The sequence below is a fragment of the Aythya ferina genome (genome assembly GCF_964211825.1).
Source record: "Aythya ferina genome assembly, chromosome: 3".
Classification (NCBI taxonomy): Eukaryota; Metazoa; Chordata; class Aves; order Anseriformes; family Anatidae; genus Aythya; species Aythya ferina.
In genome coordinates this window covers 42,207,832-42,219,061 of record NC_140298.1, presented here as the reverse complement: position 1 = coordinate 42,219,061, position 11,230 = coordinate 42,207,832, and positions in this window count along the sequence as shown.

The window sequence follows — 11,230 nt, the reverse complement described above, 5'->3', positions numbered from 1 at the left end:
GAGCCTGAGCACGGACTCAACAGCAGCCGAATACATGCACACGGATTTGCGTCAGCATGTTATTTTTGCAGTTGGACCCTGCTGAATTTATTTAACCTGGAAGTCACCGATCATCTCCCCAGCTGGGAACAGAACAGCAGTGTGTGGTGTGATCTCTGTAAAAATCTAAGCTACAATGGGCAAGAGAAAAAGAGGAATTTGGCGAGGTGTATTTATGTGCCTGTGTCAAAAGATCAAGTCTACAGAATCTCTGCATTGTTACACCAGTATGATATGTCTCTGTAGCTAAAGATGAAAAGAGAGAGGTGAAAAATTGCCTGTTGTTCCATGCAGTTCATCTAGTTCATCTCCACAACACTCTATGTCCATTTTCTGCACCTCATTTCCTAGTTTTTGGCTGATCTTTTAATGTCGCAAGAAATGGAGCTTTCCCCTTTCCCATGAAGTTATTTCCAGACCTCTCTGCCTGGATTATTTTTTTCTAAGTTCTGCCAAAATTTAAAATTTCCTAATTTCATCTCAGTGCTAACAGACACATCACTCTTAATCTCTGTTAATGTCTGAATATTTCATAATTCTTCAGATAATTAGCTCTTTACATTATAGTTCTTTTAATTAGTCCTTCCAGTGGCAGAATTTTTTGTTCTGCATGAGTTGTATCAGTTTTTGCCTAGTGAGACAATGCAACAGTTCCTGACACCCCAGCCACCCTGCAGATTTGTTTCGCATGGCAAGTCAGCATTTGTGAGTGTCACTTGGCTGGCTAAAGAGCCATCATCTTAGAGTTCACTGGAATTCATCAAGATCTACTTTTAAGGAAAACTAATCTAATCAAGCATTTCTGCAAAGATGCCAGAACGCAGCCTTGAGAAAATCCATTTATTGATATGACTATTCTCCTCAGCTACATCCCCTTGCTCAGCTGCTTGAAATGCACGTTTTCCTTCCTGACTCAAAAGCTGTGAGCACATCAGAAGATGTCTAAAGGTTTGAGCCAGCTCAATGCTGTATGCCCATGCTATGTGAACGTAGTACAGCCTTAACTCTCAGTCTTCATCTTTTGATTCATTTCCCCGGTAGGACTTACCAGTTTGCTGAAATTCAGATACAGTCATCCAGTCTCCAGCTGTGCCATTTCTGTGAACAATTCATATAAAAATTTTACTAGGCTAAAATGTGGTGAAATTCCTGCCATCTTTAAGATTGTCTCCTTATCAGGTTGCGATCAGCAGTTTGTAGCTGGCATCTCACTATCTCCTTACACATATGAGCATCAAAGGGAGTACGTGCTCCTGTCTCCAAAGAAGAGACATTTTCCATACGTGCGCTCTCCACTCTGTCCTGCCTAATGACTATACATTAAGATATTATGCAGGAAAGGTTGCAACATTTTGTAGCATATGTCTGCGCAAGCAAGAAGCATGTCTCACACCTGCTTCTTGGCTTTGGGACATTACTCCTCATAACTCTTACAACCTCTCTGGCTCGCGGGGCAGCATGTTTCAAATGGCAAGCTGGGGCAGCAAAGTGGGCCTTTTCCTGCTTGGGATGTCAAGCTGTCCAAAAGCCCTCGTCTCTTTTCATTTCACGGTTGGAATTATTTCTGTGGTCTTGTGCAGGTGGGGAAGTGGCATGCTGCGAGAGCCCCCCCTGCAAAACAATGCTGCCAAATCAATTCCAAATGGGGTTCCCAGGTTTTCTGTGTGGAAAAACACTTATGACTTAGTTTCTCACTTGAAATTCAGAAAGCTGGTCTGAGGGAAATATATATGGCTTTCCTTTAAATAACATAGGAAGTGCTGGAGCAGGATTACATCTGTCACAGATAAAAATGCTCTATTTATGCCTCATTGTAATCCATTCACTGGTTTATGGTCCTCGTGTCCTTCAGGGAGTGTCAGAAACCCACACAGTGTTCCCGAGTGCTACATTTTGCATTTGGATCTCCGATGCTGTTGACAGATGTGTACAATCGTGCGCAGCAGCCAGACAACTCCCTCTTGACTCTGTATCGGAGGAAGAGAGAGAGGGCAAATTATTTCAGCTGAGGTCAGCATTGACTTCAGCTCAGAATGCTCCCTCCAGATCCACCTGTTTCAGACAGAAGCACATGAATAAGCAGTGCTCTTCGGTGAATTCCCATCACTTCCCTGTTTCACATCCCGTTCTGGGGCTCTGCCATCACAGATGTAGAAAACACACGTACTCAGTTAAACCAGAAAGGATGCAATCAGCCTGATAAAGGAATAAAAAAATCCCCTCACTGTGCAAGTGTAATGTAATGGGTTGGTAAACACATATTCACTGTTTTATGGAGAAGCACTGAATATATAAATACAGGCACGTATTTATCTTGGCTTCAGGGAAAATGTTATCAGTTTATTGAGAATAGTCCATAAAAAAAAAAAAAAAAGACTAATGATTTCATTGACATGAAATTAAGCAAAGATTTCTGAAGATTACTCTTTAAAAAAGAGATTTTCCAATTTCTCTTACAGTTTCAGTTTCTACGAGTATCAGTTTCATTCTTAATTGTCTTTCCATACCAAAAAAATAGCTTCTTTCATCCCTATAAAAGGACTTTCTTAATAAATGCAGTTATTGACTGGCACTGGATCCTTACCACAGAGTGGTCTGAGACCCATGTGTCATGCAGGGCAGGGACTCCTTTTTTTGACCATGCTGCATGCCACCTCAGGCCAGAGGGCTCCTCACCTTGCTGTACCCTGCTGAAGATGTCAGGGAACATCCAGAAACAGAATCCTGTTCTTGTCAGTCCTAATTATCTGATTCTACTGGTTTGTATTGGTGGGTGTTTCCCAAGCCCCTTGCAGCTGCTTTTCAGATATAGTTACCTGGGATTTATGGACAGGTTCTCAGAAGGGCTAGGGAAGCAAGGCTGTGGCCCTGCTCTTGAAACTGTCATCTTTCTTGAAATATCCCTTAGCAGTGTAAATCTGTTCTCCTTTATATCCACTTAAGCTAAAGTTTAAACTCTCAAGAACTGGGAGATTTTCTCTGAATAACCACAAAGCTTCTTATAGCTTGAGGAGAAAGCTGAAGGGAGGTACCACCATGTTAACCTCGGGCAGCTGTGATATTTTTATTGGCTGTGTCCTCAGAAAATAATGGTATTAGCAGCTCTGACTAAAATACAGAGAGATGTGGCTCCCTCACAGCAGGTAAACAATCTGTGCAATTGGGCACAAATGCTGATAACAAGGCCTCCTTCCAATTAGGAAGCAACAAAACAAACTGCATCAGCAAAAATTCCTGTGAGGATATTCCTTAAGGCTTCTTTGTGCTCTTTGTAAAACACAACCGTTTTCAGCACACGACACCCCCAAATTCATCAGCTGCCAGCAGGAATACTTAAGCACAGCTTCTTTGTGGAACTGCCCAGAAAAGATTGCCTGGTGCTGCTGCAGCTGAACCTTGGGGTCATGGCCAGCGGGATGCATTTACACAGGAGAGGCAAAGACTGACATGCACAGACACAGAACTGCAGCCTCTCTTTGCAGGGGGAGTTTGCTAGGGTAAGCTGAAACCTCAGTGTAGACATTTTAATCTTCAGAAAGCTGAATGGAATGTACTTGAAAAGCAGATGTGTTTGGGCAGCAACCGCAAGTGTTACCAAACGTGGGTGATCTGTGGGGCTGAGACTGCACCATCAGAAGCATCCCATCCTTGGTCCCCTTTCCATCTGAACACAGACAGCTGGCTTTGAGTGCTGCAGAAAGACAGGAGGCACTAAGACCAGGAGTTTCTGGACTGGAGATGAAACAGTCATTGTCTGTACATGAGGCTTTTTACTGACCTCTGGAAGGAAGGTCATCTGTGAATGGCACTGATGGTTCTTAGAAGAATTGCTGAGGAATAATTTCCTGAGGTAAGATGGCATTTAGGAGATAAAACATGTCATCAAACAAATGTAAAAAAAGGGCCATAGAAAAGAGGTCATAAGATGACACATTACTTGATATCGGCATTGGTAATACTGCAAAACTTTTTTTTTTTTTTTTTTTTTTTTTTTAACATATAAATATGCAGTTATGGCTGTGTTTTTCCTGTTAGCTGAAGGGGTGTTCCCACTGCTTGCCTCGATTCAAAGGATGCCAGCAGCACCCAGAGGAGCTGTTCTGGGAGCAAGTAAGGGACCATGGCACAGTGAGATGAGGCTGTGCCATGAGGCTCCCACACTTTTGGTGCAGTTGGCCTAGAGGATTTCAGTCTGGACATTTAGTGGGTGGGCTAGGAAGACACAGTTTTCCAGCAGCACTGCCTCTGGGAGACTGGAGATCAGTGTCAGGGAATGGAGTTTGCCAAAAGCATTTTTAACAGCCAATTTGGCTGTGATCTTGACAGCCACTTCTATCAGACCAGACTAAATCATCTCCAGCACAGCTCTGTCTAGGCAAGAGATGTAGGATTTATATCAGCCTCTTGGAACAGTTGTAAATGCTTTGTAAACGGCTCCTTTGATTTGCACATAACCTTCTTCAGTGGAGATACTGAGCATCTTTCAAGTGATGTAGCTGTCAGTGAACTAGGTAAATATGAGCTCATCTACTTTCTGGTAGCAAAGGCCTTTACTGTAGCTCACAGTACGAATCATCCTTTCAATTACAGTAATGATTCATGATTATGTTGAAAGTTGATAGCTCAGCAGGCTTGCGTCTATGCCAAGAGTCTGTGTGGGATGTCTGGACAGTAGCCCAGGTGGGGGAAAGGAAAACTATACTGGGTCTGGTTAAGAGGCCCAGACTAGTTCAAACATTTGGTTATAACCCTGGTGGCAAAGTAGGATAGTTCAGGAAGAATATTTGTGCTTAGCCACAGGTAAGGCTTAGACACCTCTGCCACATCTGAATGACTCTTTCACAAAATCAAAGAGGGATAGAGTAAGTATGAACCTTTCTGTATCAGCAAGATCTGCCCTTATGCAAACTGTGTGGCCATGTTTTCCTTTCAGAGTAATTAGCAGGGTCATAACCTTTAACAGTAATGCAGCAAGCAGAAAGAAAGATCATATGTGTTTTCCGCAGGGAGTTTGCCCTCCTGGAGGAAGAAATGTTTATGAGTGAGGAGCCTTTAAATGTTCAAGGATTTTCAGGGATGGGATTAATGGTCCTTTTAAACGTGGACTTTATCACCAAGATCGCTTGAGAATCCACCCTGTGCATATTCTGGATATTCAATGATTGCAGCTTGAGTTTACACATATGTGGACAGAGTATAATATGGGGAGAATTTATCTCTCAGTTTATCTCCAACATCTAGTTTTCTGGGGTGCGATGCTAACAAGCAGGCTTTCAAAGGTGCTGTACAACTAATAGTGATTTTTATGATCTTTCTCCTGAGGATTTCCTAAAGATAATGAAAAAATAATAACGTGAAAGAAGCAAAAGAAATAGATGGTGTCAAGTGGTGGAAGGCTGAAAAGAAGTGTTTTGTTCCAGAGAAGAGGGAAGCGCAGTCACAAACATGTCGAGCTCTGAGGTGTGACTGCTGAAAACCCCACTGGCCTTTGCAGGTTTTATGAAAGCGTGCTGTTTGTACAAAGTGAAAAATTAAATACACTTTTAAGGGCACAAACTAAGTCAAGGGCAAAGTTAAGGAAAACAAAACAAAACAACAAAGAAAGCAGGTTGTCCAATCTTCACCAAAGTGGCAGGGAACAAGAACAATCCCTGGATGGCAGAGTCCAGGACAACAACAGCACGTGGGAGGAAATGGAAACAAAAGGGTGCGTGTTCAGAGTGTGCAGCAAGAAACGTTAGTCTGCTACAAGAAAGGAAAGAATCAAAATCTGCGAAAGCCTTTATTGGATAGGATGAAACAGATGCACCATCAGGAGTTAATAACGAGGGATTGTTACAAACACATTTCATTCTGTTGAGGATCTCTGCAATTTCCTTTGACTAAAAAAAGAGCTCTTTGGTGGAGCAGTCCAGGATATTTCGTGAAAAATACTCAGTCATAAAAATGTTGTTGCAACAAAAGCATTTAGAAGTGTGTGTGTGAGTGCATGCATGTGTCCCTGTGTATTTGGACTGACATGGATGAAATTCTCCAGCAAACACATCACAGATTTTGAACTGATCTACTTTTCAGCACTAATGCTCATTTTACAGACTTCTATTGCTTTTCAGGGATTCTTCTTGTACAAGCAGATTAGTTGTAACAGTTCTACACTTTTAAAGAGCTGCTCTCCCAAGAGTACGCCATGAAGGTTGTCTAGTCCCACTGAAGATTTTTGTGGTTCCTTTTGCCTTTTTATTTTATTTTATTTATTTATTTATTTATTTATTTTTGAGAACATTGAAGGAAAACATACAAGAGTTAAAAACTGTCTTTTTTTTTTTTTTTCTTTTTCTAAACACAGATCTGTGTACCTGGAAGCTGACAGACAGACATTTGTTATGAATGAAAAAAGGAAGCACCTTGTGTTTTGCCCTTGGAAATTTCCACTGATACTGCAGCTATTTCTGCTTGTACAGACTGCAGCCATGCAGTGGAAATGTGAGTCCTCTCTTTCTTTTCCAACAGAATAATGACAAGTGGATAACATGACTGAAATATATCAGTGAGAGTGTTGCTGTAACCACAAGGACATGGGTAAGACAAGCTGTTTGTTTAGATCTGCCGTCATAAATAAGCACCTCTGTTTTAGGCTCGTGTCTTCCCCCTGAGCTTTTTTATCAGAGCCACCTTGCCACAGTGCAGGGATATTTTGGAGTGGTGGGAGCTGGGTGCCTCACCACTCTCTGTAACTCTCAGACTTTCCCCTGCAGGCTGTCTTTTATTAGATTGAATGGGCATGGCTGGAAAAGATTAGACAAGGTATCTAGCACATAGCACCTTTGAAACGTCTGAAACACAGCAGCTGACTTCAGAGCAAAAAGCAAAACAAAAACAGGTGCTCAAAAATTGGTCCCTCTGTGTACTTTACTCCTTTATCATAACATTTTTTTCCATCAATTTTCCTAGCTGAAGTCAGCCAGTATTATATTGAAGCCTGAAATATTTGCCTGGAAGAGTGAATTCAAGTTTTGGAGAGGATGGGAACAACAAACGTGCCAAACTCACTGCTCCAGGAACAGGGCAGAACTTAGTAATCGGTGCTGATGGCAAGATCAGCTATGGGCACAACACTGGGAAGGAGGGAGTAAATGATGAAGGGTCAGTGCTCAGACAGGATTTATACATCCTCTATTCTATTTATATATGTTTTAAAGGGGACAATGCTGCAGCAAGTAAAATGATGGCCCAGTGTCTGCTACGCCAGGGCTGTTTCCTTGGGATGCTTCCCTCCATCAGTGAGAGGGCTGGGGGGCTCAACAGCCCACAGCCCTGTTTCCACAAATGTAATCCCCAAACCCTTCCAGCTATATCCCTCTTTCTGAGAGGGTTTCCGTCCCTTCAGCTTTCCCCATGCTTCCCCAATTAAAAAGTTCCGGCCCTGGATGCAGGAAGCCATGCACAGCTGTGCGCCCGGCTTTCCAGCCTGCCGCTGTGACGGCTGGAGCTGCTGGCCAAAACCTTGGAAGCAGATTTTTAATTTAGAATTTTTGGCCAAGCTGTGGCCTACTTTAAGCCTTTCAAAACACCCTGGATCTTGTGCAGATCTCAGTTGCCTTGAAGTTAACTCCCCACGGGTAAATCCATGGGGAGAGGTCATCAGGATCCTGCCCATTGCTTTACCACTTGCACAGAGGAGAGGACAGCTTCCAGTTCTGTTGCAGGCTCAGTAGAGGCAGACCCTCTGCTGTTTTTCTGTCAGTTTAATGGGAATTTAATGTATCTTTTTCTTCTTTCCAGATGTGTTAACAGATAGATACACAGATCCACAGCTTTGTAGCCAGGTCGCTGAATGAATGTGCAAAGAAGATAAGGGCACAAAGAGCTTTCCCTTGTCCTCTCCAGAACATGGCAAAGCCTGTCCTAACCCCCAGGGTATCCATGCTACCTTCCCTGCTGCCTCACAGGACCTAGTGCTGGGCAGGGCAGGAGCACCCCCTGAGCCCTGTCAAAGGGACACCAGAAGTCTGTAAGCACTCCTGTTGTAGGGCATCACAGCAACATTACCAGCACCCACCCATCCTAATATTTCACTTGAAGGAAAAGAGTTTTCCTGGACAGCTTGGTGACATTGCTCAGTTTCTGAGGTCTGTGCTCTTCTAGCAGTACTGAGGCATCCAACATGAGCTTTGCCATCTTCCCTGTGCCAAAGCATCTCTGCTTTTGAAGAAACACCCCCACAGTACCACCCTGTGGTGGAGATGTCAGCTGTGTGTAGGAGCTGTTCAGATGCTGGGATGACACATTCAGATGCTGGGATGACATGTCATTTCCCATGCATGGGAAATACCAGAAGAACACTCTCAGGTCCACCCAGCCCAGTGCTCTGCATCTGGCAGGGTAGGAGGAGGCACCTGGCAGGAGAAGAATGTGAGCCTGGCCATTGCCTGCTGGTCAAGGTGGGACAGGAATATATCTGGTTGGGAAACGAGAAAGTTTCTGTGAAACGAGAGCAGTGAGTTCTGTGGTTGGCTTTTAAAAATAGGAAGACCTCACTGAGCTGGTTTAAAATGGAACTTAGGAGGCCTCATGTGGTATGATGACCCATGAGGAGGGGGACACAGCTTGATAGGCTGCAGCAGCCCTTGGCTGCCCTGTGCCTGGGTGCACCAGCCTCTCCAGGGCTGACGGTGCAGCCATCTCGTCCTTCACCAGGCTCAGGGCCAGGACAGGTCACACCACTATGCACAGCAGAAATTTTCTGAAAGAAACAGTCTCTTACAGGAGGTAAAACACTTTGCCTGGCCTTTCACACAGGGCAAGGAGAGCCATTAAACATAACTCTTCTCCATTGCTAGTGAAGGGGGTCAAAGTTTAAGTCGGAGACCTAAGGAAGGCAGTCTGGATATCAGCTGTGCTCCTTTTCTGGCCAGCACAAAATTTGGAGCTGAGGCTTGCCTCAGATCAGACAAGTTCTCAACACTTAATTGCTCTGTGCCTTACTTCTCTATCTGCAAATGGAAATCCTGTGATGATAGCTGTGTTGAAGGTCTGAGACAGACATACAACATCTCTCTTTTGCAGTGGGTGGCACTGCTAATTGAGCTCACTTAGGCAGCAAATACACTGGTGTTTTTTTTGACAGTCTCCAGTTGGGCTGAGGCCTTTGGCGCCAGGCAGATTGAAGCACATGCATCATTGTTCATTTTCAGCTCCTGTTCCTTTCCTTTGCTGTTAAAAATGGAGCATAGATCCATAGCTCAAATATATAAAGCGTTGGGTGACTAATACATAATGTTGGCCTGGGGACTGGGCTATTCTCTGCCATCAGGCATGGCTGTGGAGGCTGAAGCACTGCTCTGCTCTGTGACATTCTTTTCTCTGCGCACAATAATTGAATGAAGACCGTGAATGAATTGGCTGTGGCAGCTTTATAAATCCCTCTTCAAACCTAACACATACTAAGACTGTGTTCTTTTGAGTTGGTCTTTCTTACCATTCCGTCTTGACATTAGTGTATTATGTCACCTATCACTACAGGGAAAATGACAATAGCCAATTTATATATGTTGGAATGAGATAGGCTAGTTATAAGGTGTCCACTGTGATTCAGCATTTGCAGAACTATTATCACATTTCCTTTCAGCCGACATTGCTTGCTGTAACTGAAAGTATAATTGGAACAAGAGACTTGCACAAATCTGCCGTCCTATAAAATTTGATTTTGAAATCAGTGTGAGGTATAGTCAGTTCCACTGATGCACTGATTTCTTTCTTTTTCATCAATATTTTTCTTTTAAATAGTGTGCTGTTTTATGTGTAAAAATTCTCAGGGAAGTGAGTGAGACAATAGAGCTGCTCAGCATCCTGGAAAGCTCTGCAGACCTGGGCAAGTAAAGTCTTATGATCGCCCGATTAGCAACTCTCCCAATTGCCAAGAAGTGTGTAATAAAAGCTTTTGAGAGGAGGCAAGGCTTTTGTGCTACAGACAGCCTTGGTGAGACTTGGATTTTAACATGAAATTTCATGTAGCTTTTCCTCACCAGATCCAGAACTGCCTGACCATGCAGGGTAAGATTTCTGCTCAGTGACAGCCACTTGCCTCCTCCACCCCTGTTGGGTTACCCATGGCCTCCTGTAAAGGGACTTCTGGTTGGTTTTGGGGACTTGGTCGGAGCGATAATGATGGTGACTCAGGGTGAATGTCTTGTAAAGGGACAGAGAGTGATTGAAATGGACCATAAACTAGAAGGTGATGGTCCAGGGGAAGAAGATAGGAAGCATTGCAGGTCTGGAAATCAGAGGTGAAGTCATCAAGGGATGTATAACACAAACAAATAGCTAGCAATAAATGCAAAAGCCCAAACTACATGATGTTTTTTTTTTTTTTTTTCAAATAATTTTCTATGAAAATAAATGTGGCATTCTGCCAAGGGGACAGCTATAACCAGGGAGAAAATCATTTCACAAACAAACACGAGCAGAGATCAGCTCTTCAGGCTAGGAGAAGTGAGGAGCGTGGTCCCTTCCAACCTTGAGATAACCTTGGGGTGAGATCCAGACTGGGAAGGAAACAGCAGAAGTCAATGTAACTTGGCACTGGCCATCGCCGAGGGAGTGTGATATGTCAGACTCATTTCTAAAAGTCCTGTCTCTGTCTGTCTCAATTAATGAGGACTGAAGTGCCAGCAGTTCTAGCGCAGACTGCACAGGATGGTGCATGGGTGCACAGTAGCTTTCTAAACCTGTTCTTTGGACATGCCAAGGTCCATCAGCATAAGTAAGGACCACTTGTCCCTTCTTTCCTCCAAGGCAGAAATCTCTTCAGAAAGGAGTGGGAAGGAGGCCAAGGTTCAGTCAGTCCTTTCCCTTCTGCCTCAGCGTTATGATCCAGTTCTCAGGGTGGCATGTAGTCCCAGCCTCTTTCATGCAACCACAGCCAGCTTTTGTGGCAGAGGGTGCAGATACTGCACACATTGCTCTCATACTGGTCAGTATTGTGTGTGGGGAAAATTGGACTCCTACAGCACCCCAGAATGTCAATGTGTGGTATTTAATTAAACAGTCATTTAGGTTTTAATCTTCATTCGGTGCATAGACTGAGTGATGAAAGTTCAATATTAAAATTTATCTACAAAACTGTAAATGTAACATGCACACCCTCACCCTGAAACAGCAGTTACTTCCTTCTTGTGTACAATGTAGCCAG